The sequence below is a fragment of the Balaenoptera ricei genome, chromosome 19, assembly GCF_028023285.1.
Source record: "Balaenoptera ricei isolate mBalRic1 chromosome 19, mBalRic1.hap2, whole genome shotgun sequence".
NCBI classification, from domain to species: Eukaryota; Metazoa; Chordata; class Mammalia; order Artiodactyla; family Balaenopteridae; genus Balaenoptera; species Balaenoptera ricei.
Genome location: NC_082657.1, coordinates 15,070,413 through 15,085,462, shown reverse-complemented (window position 1 = coordinate 15,085,462; position 15,050 = coordinate 15,070,413). Strand labels below are relative to the sequence as shown.

The following is a 15,050-nucleotide window of genomic DNA, read 5'->3' as shown; positions in this document are numbered from 1 at the left end:
GGACTTCCCTGGTGGTCCAGTGGTTAAGACTCCACACTCCCAATGCAGGGGACCCAGGTTCAATCCCTGGTCAGGGAACTAGATCCCGCATGCCACAACTAAGATCCTGCATGCCGCAACTAAGACCCAGTGCAGCCAAATAAATATAAATATTTAACCCCCCAAAAAAACCCACTTTGTTAAGTATGATTGATATAATACAAAAAACTGATAATACATTAATTTGATGAGTTTGGAGATAAGTACACATCATGATCATGATCATGATCACCAGAATCCATGCCATAAACATATCCATTACCTCCAAAAGTCTCCTCCCACCCTCTTTATTTATTATTATTTTTTGTGTGATAACACAGACTGTAAGATCTCCCCTCCTGGCAAATGCTCAAGTATACAATACAATATTATTAACTATAGGCCCTAGGCTGTACAGTAAACTCTAGGACTTACTCATCTTGTGTATCTGAAACTTGAACCATTTGACTATTACCTCCCCATTTCTCCTTCCCTAAGTTTTTATTTTTAAATAGACTAATAGCACCTTTCTCTAAGAGTGCTTGTGAGGATAACGTGAAATCTGACATGAAGTAAAGGTCCAGCAGTCAGTACTAGCTGTCTCCCACAGCTTCTCAGCCCTTCCTGTTTTTTGGACTTGGGCCCTTGGCTGGGGCAAAATTGTGTGCTGAGACCAGTTGTAACTCTGCTCCTCACATCGGGGCAGGGGCAAGCTAGACTCCTTCAGGGTTCTCCTTGTCCCATCCCTTCCCTCATCTAACTTTTTTTTTCTTCCAGTTTTATTGAGCTATAATTGACATACAGTACCATATAAGTTTAAGGTATACAGCATAATATTTGACTTACATACATCATGAAATGATGACCACAATAAGTTTAGTGAACATCCATCATCTCAAATAGATACAAAAGAAAAAGAAAAAATTAATTTTTCCTTGTGATGAAAACTCTTAGTATTTATTCCCTTAACAACTTTTGTATGTAACATACAGCAGTATTAATTATATTAATCATGTTATATATTACATCTCTAGTACTTATTTATCTTATAACTGGAAGATTGTACCTCTTGACGACCTTCATCCAATTCCCCCTCCTCCTACCCACCGCCTGGGGTGACCACAAATCTGATCTCTTTTTCTATGAGTTTGTTTGTTTTTTTGTTGTTGTCATTGAAGTATAATAGACCTACAACACTATATTAGTTACTGGTGCACAACATAGTGATGCAATATTACTATACATTACAAAATGATCACCACGAGGTGATGACTCTTAAGGTGGTGCTGGCATGGTCCACACAACAGGAGTGGAGGAGGTTCTAGGATAGTACAGGTGTAGTAAGAAACTGCTGAGGCATCTAGGGATGAGTTATGCCATATGGTATCAATAAGACATGGGGGATATTGGAAAAAGAATGAAGTGATTGCTGCAGGGACTGGTTGGAGACCGATCATATGGCTGTAGAAGAGGAACAACCCTGATCATTGGGTGTAGAACACTTAGACCTTTTGAGGTGAGGGTAGAGGGAGGGACCATTAATCTCTCTCAACTCTTATCCCTGTCCAGCACCTGGCCAGTTTATCCCAAACTGTCACCATCACGTCAACATAACTGTTGACCAACAAATAGTCCTAATCAGAAGCCTTCCAAGAGCTGCTGACTTCAGAAAGGAACAGCCTCCACTTGAAATGATAGAACAAGATTATTTTTTGACACTGATAGGATTTTCTTTAGCCTATTCTCTTGTTTTTCAAACTGTTAATTATTCTAAACTCTCTAGGATGAGTGGTAATAGACAATTGTATTGCCCTGGACTTCCCACTGGCCAGTACAGGTGATGTATATGTGCATACATTGCAAACATTTCTTGCCACACTTGGATCATTGAAACAGGGAAAGCAGAGCAACCCATTTTTCACCTTGGAAAAAAAGTGTGTTGCTCTCTCAGGTTGATCCCAATGGCAGCTGGGACATATTTAGCTGACTTGGCTCCAGATTGGGCCTACTAGAAGTCATAGTTGTGGTCAGTGGTCACTATGTTTCTTAAGGCAATGGAACATATTTGGTCCAAGCCTCTATCTATACAACTAATTAGAGTATCAGATGGGGTAGCCTATGATCCTGAGAATTCTTAGCTGGATACTGAACGGTTGGGGCGTGGAATTGTGGGGAACAGCTCCACTGTTCGCTACAGTTGCATGGACCCATGCAGGTGAAGTCTTGAAATACAGCTTACCTGCGTCTTGGCAGAATGCCTTATGATTCTCCTAGAACATGAAAGGTGGGAGGCCAGTAAGGAGCTGCTACCAGGCCATCTCCCATTTGCCTCCTTGCGTTAGAACTTGGGAGGCTGTTTTGAGATAGTTTCTAATCACCTTCAGGTTCTGGTGAAGTATGGGGCTTTCTGCCCAACACCGCCTGCCCCGCCCCGCCCCCCCACCCCGAATAGAGCTGCAAAAACAAAACAAAACAACACACCACCAACAAAAGAATAGAACTGCTGAATATTAAACTGCTTAGCTGCAGTCTGGGACTGACTTCTCAGCAATGAAGTTAGTATCCCACAACTTACAATGCACTCATCCAGCCCCTTTGTTTCAGTGCCATCCTTTTCGGCATCTAGAACAAGGATCATAGGGAGCTTGGTGTCTTTTCATTGTATACATAAGTAATAAACTGTCCAAGTCTAAGAGTGGTTCATAGTATTTTACTGGTTGAAACAGTCAGGCCTTGTCTTGTGTACGTGAGCTTGACAAAGATCTTTAAGAACTGCTAACAGTGTGTTCAAAGCAATCTATACTTTTTCTATCATGCTCTTTACAATTCTTCCAGTCTCCTATTTCCACTCCCACATTTTAGTTATTTGTTACAGCAGCACTTCACTTCTGGTATCCAAATCTATTTTAGTTTTCTATTATGGCATAATAAATTAACAAAAACTTAGCATCTTAAAACAGCACCCACTTAAATTTGGTTCAGTTCAACCCACTCACAGTTATTAAGCATCTATAGAGACCTTGGGGGATATAGCAATGCGTGTGAAAAGTCCCCTATCTTCTTTAAGTTTTTGTGTTTTGTTGTTTGGCTGCATTGGGTCTTCATTGCTGCACGCAGGCTTTTGCTAGTTGAGGTGAGCGGGGGCTACTCTTCACTGCAGTGCACGGGCTTCTCGTTGCGGTGGCTTCTCTTATTGCAGAGCACAGGCTCTAGGTGTGCAGGCTTCAGTAGTTGCAGCATGTGGGCTCAGTAGTTGCTGCACACAGGCCCTAGAGCACACAGGCTTCAGTAGTTGCAGCACACAGGCTCTAGGGCGCGTGGGCTTCAGTAGTTGTGGTGCGTGGGCTCATTAGTTGTGGCTCATGGGCTCTAGAGTGTAAGGCTCAGTAGTTGTGGCACACGGGCTTAGTTGCTCCACGGCATGTGGGATCTTCCCGGACCAGGGATCAAACCCATGTCCCCTGCATTGGCAGGTGGATTCTTAACCACTGTGCCACCAGGGAAGTCCCCTTCTCTAAGTTTTAATAGCTGGTGTTTTTTGATCATTTGCATTTGAGTATTTTTGGCCTTTTTTTCTCTTGATGTAAATCATGATTAAATTAGACATCACGCCACTGTTTTCTGTACATGGCATTTGGTAATAAATTCAATATTTTTGCTATAAAAGAAAACACCCATTTATTAGCTCACAGTTCTGTAGGTCAGAAGTCCTGTATGACATGACTGGTTTTCTGCTCAGGGTTTCATAAGGCTTAAACAAGGTGTTAACTGGCCTGAGTTCTCATTTGGTGAGAAAAAGTGACAGACAACCCAATAAAAATAGGCAATAGGCTTGAACAGACACTTCACAAAAGAGTACATTTAAATGGCTAACAAATGACATAGGAAAAGATGCCAAAAGTCAGTACTTCTCAGAGAAATGCAAATTAAAACCACAATGTAATTCTACTACATGCTCAGTAAAATAGTTAAAATTGAAAAGACTCACCATATCAGTTGTTGATGAGGATGTGGACCGAATAGAAATCTCATACATTGCTACTGTGAATGCAAAATGGCATAGCCACTTTTGCAAAACTGGCAGCAGGTAGTTGGCAGGATAAGGTCCCCCAATGATGTTCATAGCCTGGATATATTAGGGTTCTCCAGAAAAACAGAACATATATATATTCTGTCAACCTGGAATTCTAAATATATCTAGAAAAATTAAAATAAAATACATATTCTGACAAACAAAAGCTGAGATATTTAATGGCAGTGTACCTGCACTAAAATAACTGCTAAAGGAAATTTTTGATGTAGAAGGAAAATTATGCCAGATGGATCAACATTTTTTCAAAGAAATTTTTGGACTTTGTGTAAACTATAGAAATATTGCTCAGCTTTTTTGGAGTGAACAATCATCTAGATTTAACTGAATACACTTGGGAATTTAAATTACTGATTTATTTAGGATGTTACACAAATATTCATAATTGGTACCATAAGTTTTGTTTTCCCCTTCTAGTTTAAAATTAAGGTTATGCAAGAGTCATAGAATTAAATATCAAACTTTCATGTTTAAATATTCTATGAGGAGATCCTTAAAGTTTTGGTAATCTTGCCTATAAAAAGTATCAGGCAATTTCTTTAGAAATGGCTAGATGTTTATTCAGTTTTTATTGGACTGAGTGTTCCTATCTCTCTTGACTCAATTCTGGAGATTTCTATTTGTGAAAAATAAGCATTTTACTTTTTCAAAATTACTGGCAAAAAGGGTACATATGCTACCCATAAAATCTCTAATTTGTAGTAATGTCAGTTTCTTAGTCATAATGCTTATCTCCCTTTTTTTCACCAGAACTTCTAAAATTGTTTTCTTCAAGAAACACCATTTGTGCTTTTCATCCATTTAGACTTTTCATTGTTCTATTTCAGTTATTTTTACCTTCATTTTTACAAATGCATTCCATTGTCTTTAGATACTTCTGGGATTTTTCTTAGCTTCTCAAAACTATATACTTATTTTAAAATTTTCTAGTATTCTAATACATCCATGAATGTAGAGCTGTAAATTTTCTTCCATGTAGTTTTGTCAGGCACCATTTTCTATGTAGAATACCCACTATTATTTATTCCTAGTGAAATTGTAATTTGTGTTGATTTCACCTTTAATCAAAGGGCAATTTAGATGAGAATTGAATTAGTATTTGGATATTTTGGCTACCCAATGTGTTCTAAGTTAGATAATGTGTTCTATAATATTACTATTTTTTGTACACTTCTCATTATTCTGATAGTTGTGGTCTCAACCACCCTATACACATTTATGGACATTTTTACTCTGGTATGTCATGATTCAGCATAAAGACTGAGTTCTACAGGAAGGCTTTACTACATTTTAACATCTTTATTTAATTTTGGTTTTAAGTTTATTTCCGATATGAAGTGTCTTGTTATTGCATAAGGTATATATTGTGGTTAAACACCATTCCATAAATGAAAGAGATGAAGATTATAATTGCTAACATTTACTGAACAAGTCACCAGTTACATACATGGGTTCATTAACTCATGTAATCCTCATTACACTCTTTGACAGTTACTATAGTCACCTCCATTTGGCATACGTGAAGTATAATACATAAGATTGAAAGCAATATTACATTTCTACAGATTATAAACGGTATGTGTATATATACACACACACACACACACACACACACACACACACATACATATATACTTATATATGTGTGTGTGCCGTTGCGTAAAAAGGCTCTTGAAAATAAAATAAAGTAAAATAAAAAGGATCTTGAATGAAACTGCCAACAGTGGTAAATTTAGGGAAGAAACTAGGGTAAGGGAACTAGACAAAAGGGAGTTTAGCTTATCTGTAATGTTTAAAATTTTTTTAAGTATAAGGCACCCATGGATAATTTCAGAAATAAAAAATAAAGCAGACAAGTATACAAAATGTGCAAACAGGATATTGAAAGAATTGTTTATAAAGGCAAAATTTAGAAGGTAAATATATTTTATCAACAGATTAGTAAAATAATAGTAGAGCCACACAGATAAACACTAACTCCATTCAAGTAAGGATAATGATATGATATTTACTGACTTGGAAAACTGTTCATGATGTATTCTGTCATAGAAAATGTAGTTTATGAAATATGATATTTTCTTTAAAAATTTTCTGAGAAGACTTGTTTTGACAATTTGAGAGTGGTTATTATAATGGTTGATAGGATTAAAGGTTTCTTTTGTGCCTTCTGAATTCCTCTGAAAAAATTAATAAAATTAATAAAATATTAATATTAAAAGGAACTCTCTTAAAAAAAAGTGGTATAGTTCTATTTATATTAAAATATATAAAAAGTAAAAATAATTAAGACAAAAAAGCACAGGTACAGTTACAGATATATATATGTATATACATATACATACACACACATATACATATGAATACTTAAATTGTTGCCCTGAAACTTAAGTTTATATAAATAAGAATAAATCACCAAACCAGTAGGAAAAGCAACTAGAGAGAATAAGTAGTGATGGGTTCAGAATCTTGGAGAAAAAGAAGTCAACTCAGAACTGTAATGCACAACTAAAAATTAAATTAATATTGACCGGTAAATAATTTTAATGATCAGTAAATATACATAGGACAAAAATACCTTAGAATTAAATTAGGAAAAATAAAATGAAATCCCACAGTTATTCCTTAATAAGTTCTCTGTTGTTTAGGGTTGATCTGGCACAAAATAAGTTTTTATTTTCCTCATTCACAGTTATAAATTCTGATATTAAGTAAGGAATGAACTGTGGTCTTCTGACATTTACTGTATTCTTACGTATTTAGGTTGTGAAAAGCAAATAAAAGCCTCTTTGTATTAATTATGGGATACCTCATCAGCATGAAGTCCTATCTCAAATTAGGTAACTATCCATACTTGAATGCCTTTCCCCACAGATACCTTTCAGTTTCTTACCAGCATGACTTTTTTGATGTTGATTAAGATTTGAACTACGTACAAAAACCTTCCCACATTCATTGCATTCATAGAGTTTCTCACCATATGAATTCTCTGATGTTGAGAAAGATCTGAGGAATGATGAAAGGCCTTTCTACATTCCTTACATTCAAAGGGTTTCTCACCGGTATGAATTCTCTGATGCCTGATAACGGCTGAGCTACTGCTAATGGTTTTCCCACATTCCTTACATTCATAGGGTTTCTCACCTATATGAATTCCCCAATGTTGGCTAAGGCCTGAAGGGTGATAAAAAGCCTTTCCACATTCTTTACACACATATGGTTTCTCACCAGTGTGAATTCTCTGATGTTCTGTAAGTATAGAAATGTTATGAAACGTCTTTCCGCATGCCATACAAACATAGGGCTTCTCACCTGTGTGAATTCTCTGATGTTCTATAAATTTTGAACTACTACAAAAGGCCTTTCCACAATCCTTACATACACAGGGTTTTTCACCAGTATGAACTTTCTGATGTCAATTAAGGGCTGAACTACTTCTAAATGCCTTAGGACAATTTTTACATTCATAGGGCTTCTCATCAGTTTGAATTCTATGATGTATTAAAAAATATGATGCACTCTTAAAGGCCTTGCCACATTCCTTACATTCATAGTGTTTTTCACCAGTATGGATTCTTTGATGTCTTTTAAGATCTGAGGAATAACGAAAAGCTTTACCACATTCTTTACATAGATAAGGTTTCTCACCAGTGTGAATTCTCTGATGCAGAATAATGGCTGATGTACTACTAAAGGCTTTTCCACGTAATTTACATTGATAAGGTTTCTCACTGCTGTGAAGTCTCTGGTGAATATAAGGTCTGAGGAATGATGAAAAACCTTCCCACCTTCTTTAGCTAGACAGGGTTTCTCACATGTGTGAATTCTCTGATGTGATTTAAATATTGAACCAGTACTAAAGGCTTTTCCACATTCTTTACACTCATAGATTTTCTCCTCAGTATGGATGCTCTGATGTTGTACACTGTCTAAGGCCCCACCACATTCCTTATGTTCATAGGTTTCACCAGGAAGCATGATCTGAGGCTGAGTATGTTCTGAACCTCTACTAATGGCCTTCCCATATTCCTTATAGTTACTGAATTTCTTGCCAGTATCAATTCTCTGATGTGCAGTTAGTTGAAAGTCATGCACCAAACCTTTCTCATAGTCCCTGCATTCACAGGGTTTCTCTTCAATATAAAGTTTTTGATATAGAGTAAAAGATGTGTGCTGACTGAAAGTGTGTATATTTTCATAGTTGAAAATAACTTGATTAATTTTTTTTCATGAGATCTTTGTTTTTTCCCAGTCTTTCTTTCACATTCCCAATCATTTCTGTAACAGGAACACTCAAGTCCATGTTTTGTAAGATGTCCCAATATAAACCATTGGGGTGATTCTATTTCATAAATTTCCTTCTTCAGAGATAATTTCTTGGTTTCAGGCCTAGATCCACAGTCTGAAAGAAAGCACAATAGAAAACAGTCATTTTTGTTTTTCATTCACTGTTTTTTTTCCTGGAAGAAATGAAACTTTTATGGTATAAACGGGAATTAAACTGCAATTAGGAGTCAAGATTGTGTACTAGGAGGACGCAGAATTCACGTCTCCTCACAACTAGGGCATCTACCAGGCACCGGTGGGTGACCATGGACACCTAAGGGGATGGGAGGAACCCCCAGCGACTGGGTAGGACGTGGGGCATGAGGGGAGAGAAGGGGAAGGAGAAGTGGAGGCAGGAGGGGACTAGTGCCCCTGAGGGGTGGCTGGGGGAGGGGAAGGGATCCCACGCCCAAAGGGGGAAATTGGGGAACCACTGGGAGGGCAGAGGATAAAAAGGGAGCATGGCCAGGTTTTCCCTGCCAACTTGGGCCCCCAGGAACCTGTTTGAGACCCTGGGCCCGATCCTCTGCCCACCTAGGCCCTCTCCAGCTGTGCGGGTCCTGAGGGAGTGGGAGGGAGGGAAGAGGGAGCAAAAGTAAAGGCCGGACCTCTGGGACAAGCACCCCTGAGGGGTGGCTGGGGGAGGGAAGGAGTTCCTACACCCAGCAGGACCCACCCACGGTTAGGGGTCCAGCAGGGATGGGGGAGACCCTGGGGGAGATGGTGGGGGAGGGGTGTGAAGGAACTGAAGGGAATGAGGCCAGTGCTTTCCCTGTCCACATAGGCACCAAGGAGCCTGTTGGGCTCCCAGGCCTAATCCTCTGCCCTTGGAGCCTCCCTCGTGCCATGCAGAGCCCAAGCCCCACCCCTACAGCCCCACCCAGGGCCCCACCTCTACACTCGGAGACACCCTCCAACGCGCTGGGCCTAAACACCACCCACACACCCTCACTCAGGGACCCACCTCCAAACTCTGGAACGCCACACTCCAGAGGCCCCCCTTTCCACGTGCTGCCTGTCCCCCTCTGTACAGGTCCTAAGCATAGGCCCCACCCCACGCTTGAACATCACCCTGCCTAGGCCCAGCCCCACGCTCAAACATCACCCCCTCACCCGCTTAGGTCCCACCCCACCCTAAACCCCGCCTCTGCCTAAGTTCCACCCTGGCTTAAACTACCCCCCATAGCCAAGGCTTTTTTCTTTTCTTTTTTCCTCTTTTAATTGGGGTTCTGTTTTACCTTGTTGATTCATTGTTGTTGATTCTTTTATATTTTTATTTTTCCTAATAAATCTTTTATTTTTCTACTTTTATTTTATTCTTTATACTTTGTTAGTGATCTCTCGTTTTGGCCTGTTCCTCCCCCACACTTTTTTTTTTCTTGTTTTCTTTTTTCTGTTGTGGATTTATTTTACCTAGTTGCAGTTCTTTCAATTATAGTTTTATTTTTCCTAATATATTTTTTATCTTTCTAATTTTATTTTGTTTTTTATTCTTTGATATTGTACTGCTCCTTTTTTTCTTTCTTCCTTCTTTTTTTTTCTTTTCTTTTTTTTTTTTACCATGCCACAAACCTTGCGGGATCTTGGTTCCCAGGCCAGAGGTCAGGCCTCGCTCCTGTGGTGGAAGCTCTGAGTCCAAACCGCTGGACTAACAGAGAACCTTAGACCTCAGGGAGTATCAGTAAGAGTGAGGCCTCCCGGAGGTCCTCCCCTCAGCACCAAGACCCAGCTCCATCCAACTGCCTGCAAACTCCAGTGCTGGACGTGTCAGGCCAAACAACAAGTAAGACAGGAACACAGCACCACACATCAAAAAAAAAAAAAAAATGAAACGACAAAAAAATTTGTTACAGACGAAGGAGTAAGGTAAAAACCTACAAGACCAAATAAATGAAGACGAAATAGGCAACCTACCTGAAAAAGAATTCAGAATAATGATAGAAAGATGATCCAAAATCTCAGAAACAGAATGGAGAAAATACAAGAAACATTTAACAAGGATCTAGAAGAACTAAAGAGCAAACAAACAGTGATGAACAACACATTTACTGAAATTAAAAATACTGTAGAAGGAATCAATAACAGAATAACTGAGGCAGAAGAACGGATAAGTGAACTGGAAGATAAAATGGTGGAAATAGCTGCCAGGGAGCAGAATAAAGAAAAAAAGATGAAAAGAATTGAGAACACTCTCAGAGACCTCTGGGACAACATTAAATGCACCAACATTTGAATTATAGGGGTCCCAGAAGAAGAAGAGAAAAAGAAAGGGTCTGTGAAAATATTTGAAGAGATTATAGTAGAAAAATTCCCTAACATGGGAATGGAAATAATCAAGTCCAGGAAGCGCAGAGAATACCATACAGGATAAACCCAAAGAGAAACACACTGAGACACATATTAATCAAACTATCAAACATTAAATACAAAGAAAAAATATTGAAAGCAGCAAGGGAAAAGCAACAAATAACATACAAAGGAATCCCCATAAGGTTAACAGCAAAGTTTTCAGCAGACTCTACAAGACAGAAGGCAGTGGCAGGACATATTTAAAGTGATGAAAGGAAAAAACGTACAACCAAGATTACTCTACCCAGCAAGGATCTCATTCAGATTCGAAGGAGAAATTAAAACCTTTACAGATAAGCAAAAGTTAAGAGAATTCAGCACCACCAAGCCAGCTTTACAACAAATGCTAAAGGAACTTCTCTAGGCAGGAAACACAAGAGAAGGAAAAGACCTACAATAACAAACACAAAACAATTAAGAAAATGGTAATAGGAACATATATATCGATAATTACCTTAAATGTAAATGGATTAAATGCTCCAACCAAAAGACATAGACTGGCTGAATGGATACAAACACAAGACCCATACATATGCTGTCTACAAGAGACACACTTCAGACCTAGGGACACATACAGACTGAAAGTGAAGGGATGGAAAAAGATATTCCATGCAAATGAAATCAAAAGAAAGCTGGAGTAGCAATTCTCGTATCAGACAAAATAGACTTTAAAATAAAGACTATTACAAGAGACAAAGAAGGACACTACATGATGATCAAGGGTTCAATCCAAGAAGAAGATATAACAATTGTAAATATTTATGCACCCAACATCTCAATACATCAGGCAAATGCTAACAGCCATAAAAGGGGAAATCGACAGTAACACAATCATAGTAGGGGACTCTAACACCCCACTTTCACCAATGGACAGATCATCCAAAATGAAAATAAATAAGGAAACACAAGCTTTAAATGATACATTAAATAAGATGGACTTAATTGATGTTTATAGGACATGCCATCCAAAAACAACAGAATACACTTTCTTCTCAAATGCTCATGGAACATTCTCCAGGATAGACCATATCTTGGGTCACAAATCAAGCCTTGGTAAATTTAAGAAAATTGAAATTGTATCAAGTATCTTTTCCGACCACATGCTATGAGACTAGATATCAATTACAGGAAAAAAGCTGTAAAAAATACAAACACATGGAGGCTAAACAATACGCTACTAAATAGCCAAGAGATCACTGAAGAAATCAAAGAGGGAATCAAAAAATACCTAGAAACAAATGACAATGAAAACAAAACGACCCAAAACCTATGGGATGCAGCAAAAGCAGTTCTAAGAGGGAAGTTTATAGCAATACAATCCTACCTCAGGAATCAAGAAAAATCTCAAATAAACAAACTAACCTTACACCTAAAGCAATTAGAGAAAGAACAAAAAACAAAAAACCCCAAAGTTAGCAGAAGGAAAGAAATCATAAAGATCAGATCAGAAATAAATGAAAAAGAAATGAAGGAAACAATAGCAAAGATCAATAAAACTAAAAGCTGGTTCTTTGAGAAGATAAACAAAATTGATAAACCATTAGCCAGACTCCTCAAGAAAAAAGGGAGAAGACTCAAATCCACAGAATTAGAAATGGAAAAGGAGAAGTAACAACTGACACTGCAGAAATACAAAGGATCATGAGAGATTACTACAAGCAACTATATGCCAATAGAATGGACAACCTGGAAGAAATGGACAAATTCTTAGAAAGGCACAACCATCTGTGACTGAACCAGGAAGAAAGAGAAAATATAAACAGACCAATCACAAGCACTGAAATTGAAACTGTGATTAAAAATCTTCCAACAAACAAAAGGCCAGAACCAAATGGCTTCACAGTTGAATTCTATCAAACATTTAGAGAAGAGCTAACACCTATCCTTCTCAAACTCATTCCACGAGGCCCTGATTCCAATGCCAGACAAAGATGTCAGAAAAAAAAGAAAACTACAGGCCAATATCTCTGATGAACATAGATGCAAAAATCCTCAACAAAATACTAGCATAAAGAATCCAACAGCAGGGCTTCCCTGGTGGCGCAGTGGTTAAGAATCCGCCTGCTAACGTAGGGGACACGGGTTCGATCCCTGGCCCAGGAAGATCCCACATGCTGCGGAGCAACTGAGCCCGTACGCCACAACTACTGAGCCTGCGTGCCTAGAGCCTGTGCTCCACAACAAGAGATTCCATGACAATGAGAAGCCCATGCACTGCAACGAAGAGTAGCCCCTTTATACTCCGATAAAGATGTTAAAAAAACCAAAAAGAGTAGCCCCTGCTCACGGCAGCTAGAGAAAGCCCACGCGCAGCAGCAAAGACCCAATGCAGCCAAAAATAAAAAACAAAAAAAATAATGATCATAGATTTTTTGTTGAATTTTATTTCATGATAGCTCAGATTTTTCTTGTGACTACTGAAAAAGCTTTTTTTTTCTATTGGATCTTCTATTTCTTAAGAATATCTGTACATGAGTTAATTGATTTCTGTATGTTTTTAAAATAAATTTATTTATTTATTTATTTTTGTCTGTGTTGGGTCTTTGCTGCTGCATGCGGGCTTTTCTCTAATTGTGGTGAGCGGGAGCTACTCTTTGTTGCAGTGCACGGGCTTCTCATTAAGGTGGCTTCTCTTGTTGTGGAGCACAGGCTCTAGGCACGTGGGCTTCAGTAGTTGTGGCACGCGAGCTCAGTAGCTGTGGCTCCCAGGCTCTAGAGTGCAGGCTCCGTAGTTGCAGTGCAAGGGCTTAGTTACTCCGCAGCATGTGGGATCTTCCCGGACCAGGGCTCCAACCCATGTCCCCTCCATTGGCAGGCGGATTCTTAACAACTGCACGACCAGGGAAGTCCCAATTTCTGTATGTTAACTTTCTACCAAGGCAACTTCAGACTGGTCTCATAATTTAAAAGGATAATAAAATATAACTTTTTTCTTTTAAGTGAAGCCACAAAGTAATGGTCTCAACTCTCCCTGATTTCCAAAATAAGTCTGTGAATATCAGTGCAGGATATGTAACAGAGTCAAAGAAAACTAAGTTTTCTCTTATAATTCAATAACTCCAACAGATTGTTGACATTATAGGACTGTGTGGTGTAATTTTTTTGCAATGATGGAAATGATCTATAATATGTTGTCCAATACAATGGCCACTGGCCACAGGTGGCTATTGAGCATTTGCAATGTGCCTGATGAGACAGAGGAAATTAATCTTAAATTTTATTTATTTTAAATCTAAATTTAAATAGCCTCATATGGCTTACTGGCTAATTATTGGACATTGCAGAGTAGAGATATCATAGAAGCTGAGAAATGGGATTGGTTGGGGGTAAAGAACTACTTCAAAGGAGTTGTTTTGTGCTGTGTATTCCTACCCCTGTGGAGGAAAAGATGGGTTGCTTTCCTCTTGCCTCAAAAACAAGCAATGGGACCTTTAGCTTCAATTCTAACACCCTTATACACTGTTTATTATTTTGAAACTAAATACTAGTATTCCAGCTGGTTTCCTATTAGGCTTTGCTAATATGGAGTACCAGAGGAAAACTGGCAGGCTTAAGGAGGGAAAAGAGGCTGGCTGGTTCACTCCTCTTTGCTTCCCATTTCTATATTGGTAACTATTCTTTGTTTCACTGCCCAGAAATGCTTCTTTGCATTGTGTGGCAAATTTTAAGATGAAGAAGAAGGCAGAATTTTAAGATGACTCCCAAGGACCCATGCCTAACTGTAGGGCAGGACCTGTAACTTGCTTCTAACCAATAAAGTACAGCAAAGGTGATGGTATTATGGTATATCACTCCTATAATTATATTAAGTTACGTGGCAAAGGTGAAGGGATTTTGGAAACATGAAATTAAGGTCCTTAAACAGGTAACTTTAATTAAATGGGAGATTATCCTAGATCAGCAGGAACTAACCAGATGTGCCTTTTAAGAGAAGGTCTACAGGTCAGAGACAGAAGATGCCACCAGGGAAGTCCCTTATCTTTTAATATACAATAGTTCTTGATGTTTTGAGAATTTTGCCTGTGTAGACTGTCTGGATATAGTTTTCTTTATAGGTAACCATCCATCTCTAATTTAATTTCATTGCACTACTAGTGTTTCTAAATCTTCTACAGTTAATGCTGGAGACTTAGAATTTTCGTACATGCATTCTTTATTTTTAAAAATTATTACTGGGGCTTCCCTGGTGGCACAGTGGTTAAGAATGTGCTTGCCAATGCAGGGGATACAGGTTCGAGCCCTGGTCTGGGAAGATCCCACATGCCGCGGA

The 15,050-nt window shown here is 38.6% G+C and overlaps 1 protein-coding gene and 1 pseudogene across 3 annotated transcripts in view; one reads left to right on the top strand and one right to left on the bottom strand.

Annotated features, from left to right (window-relative positions):
* Nucleotides 1–15,050, top strand: part of ZNF790 (zinc finger protein 790) — a 95,219-nt gene that overhangs the window by 5,790 nt on the left and 74,379 nt on the right. The gene's annotated exons all lie outside the window — the stretch shown is intronic.
* LOC132354356 (zinc finger protein 345-like) overlaps nucleotides 6,740–15,050 on the bottom strand; it is a 50,557-nt pseudogene continuing 42,246 nt past the window's right edge.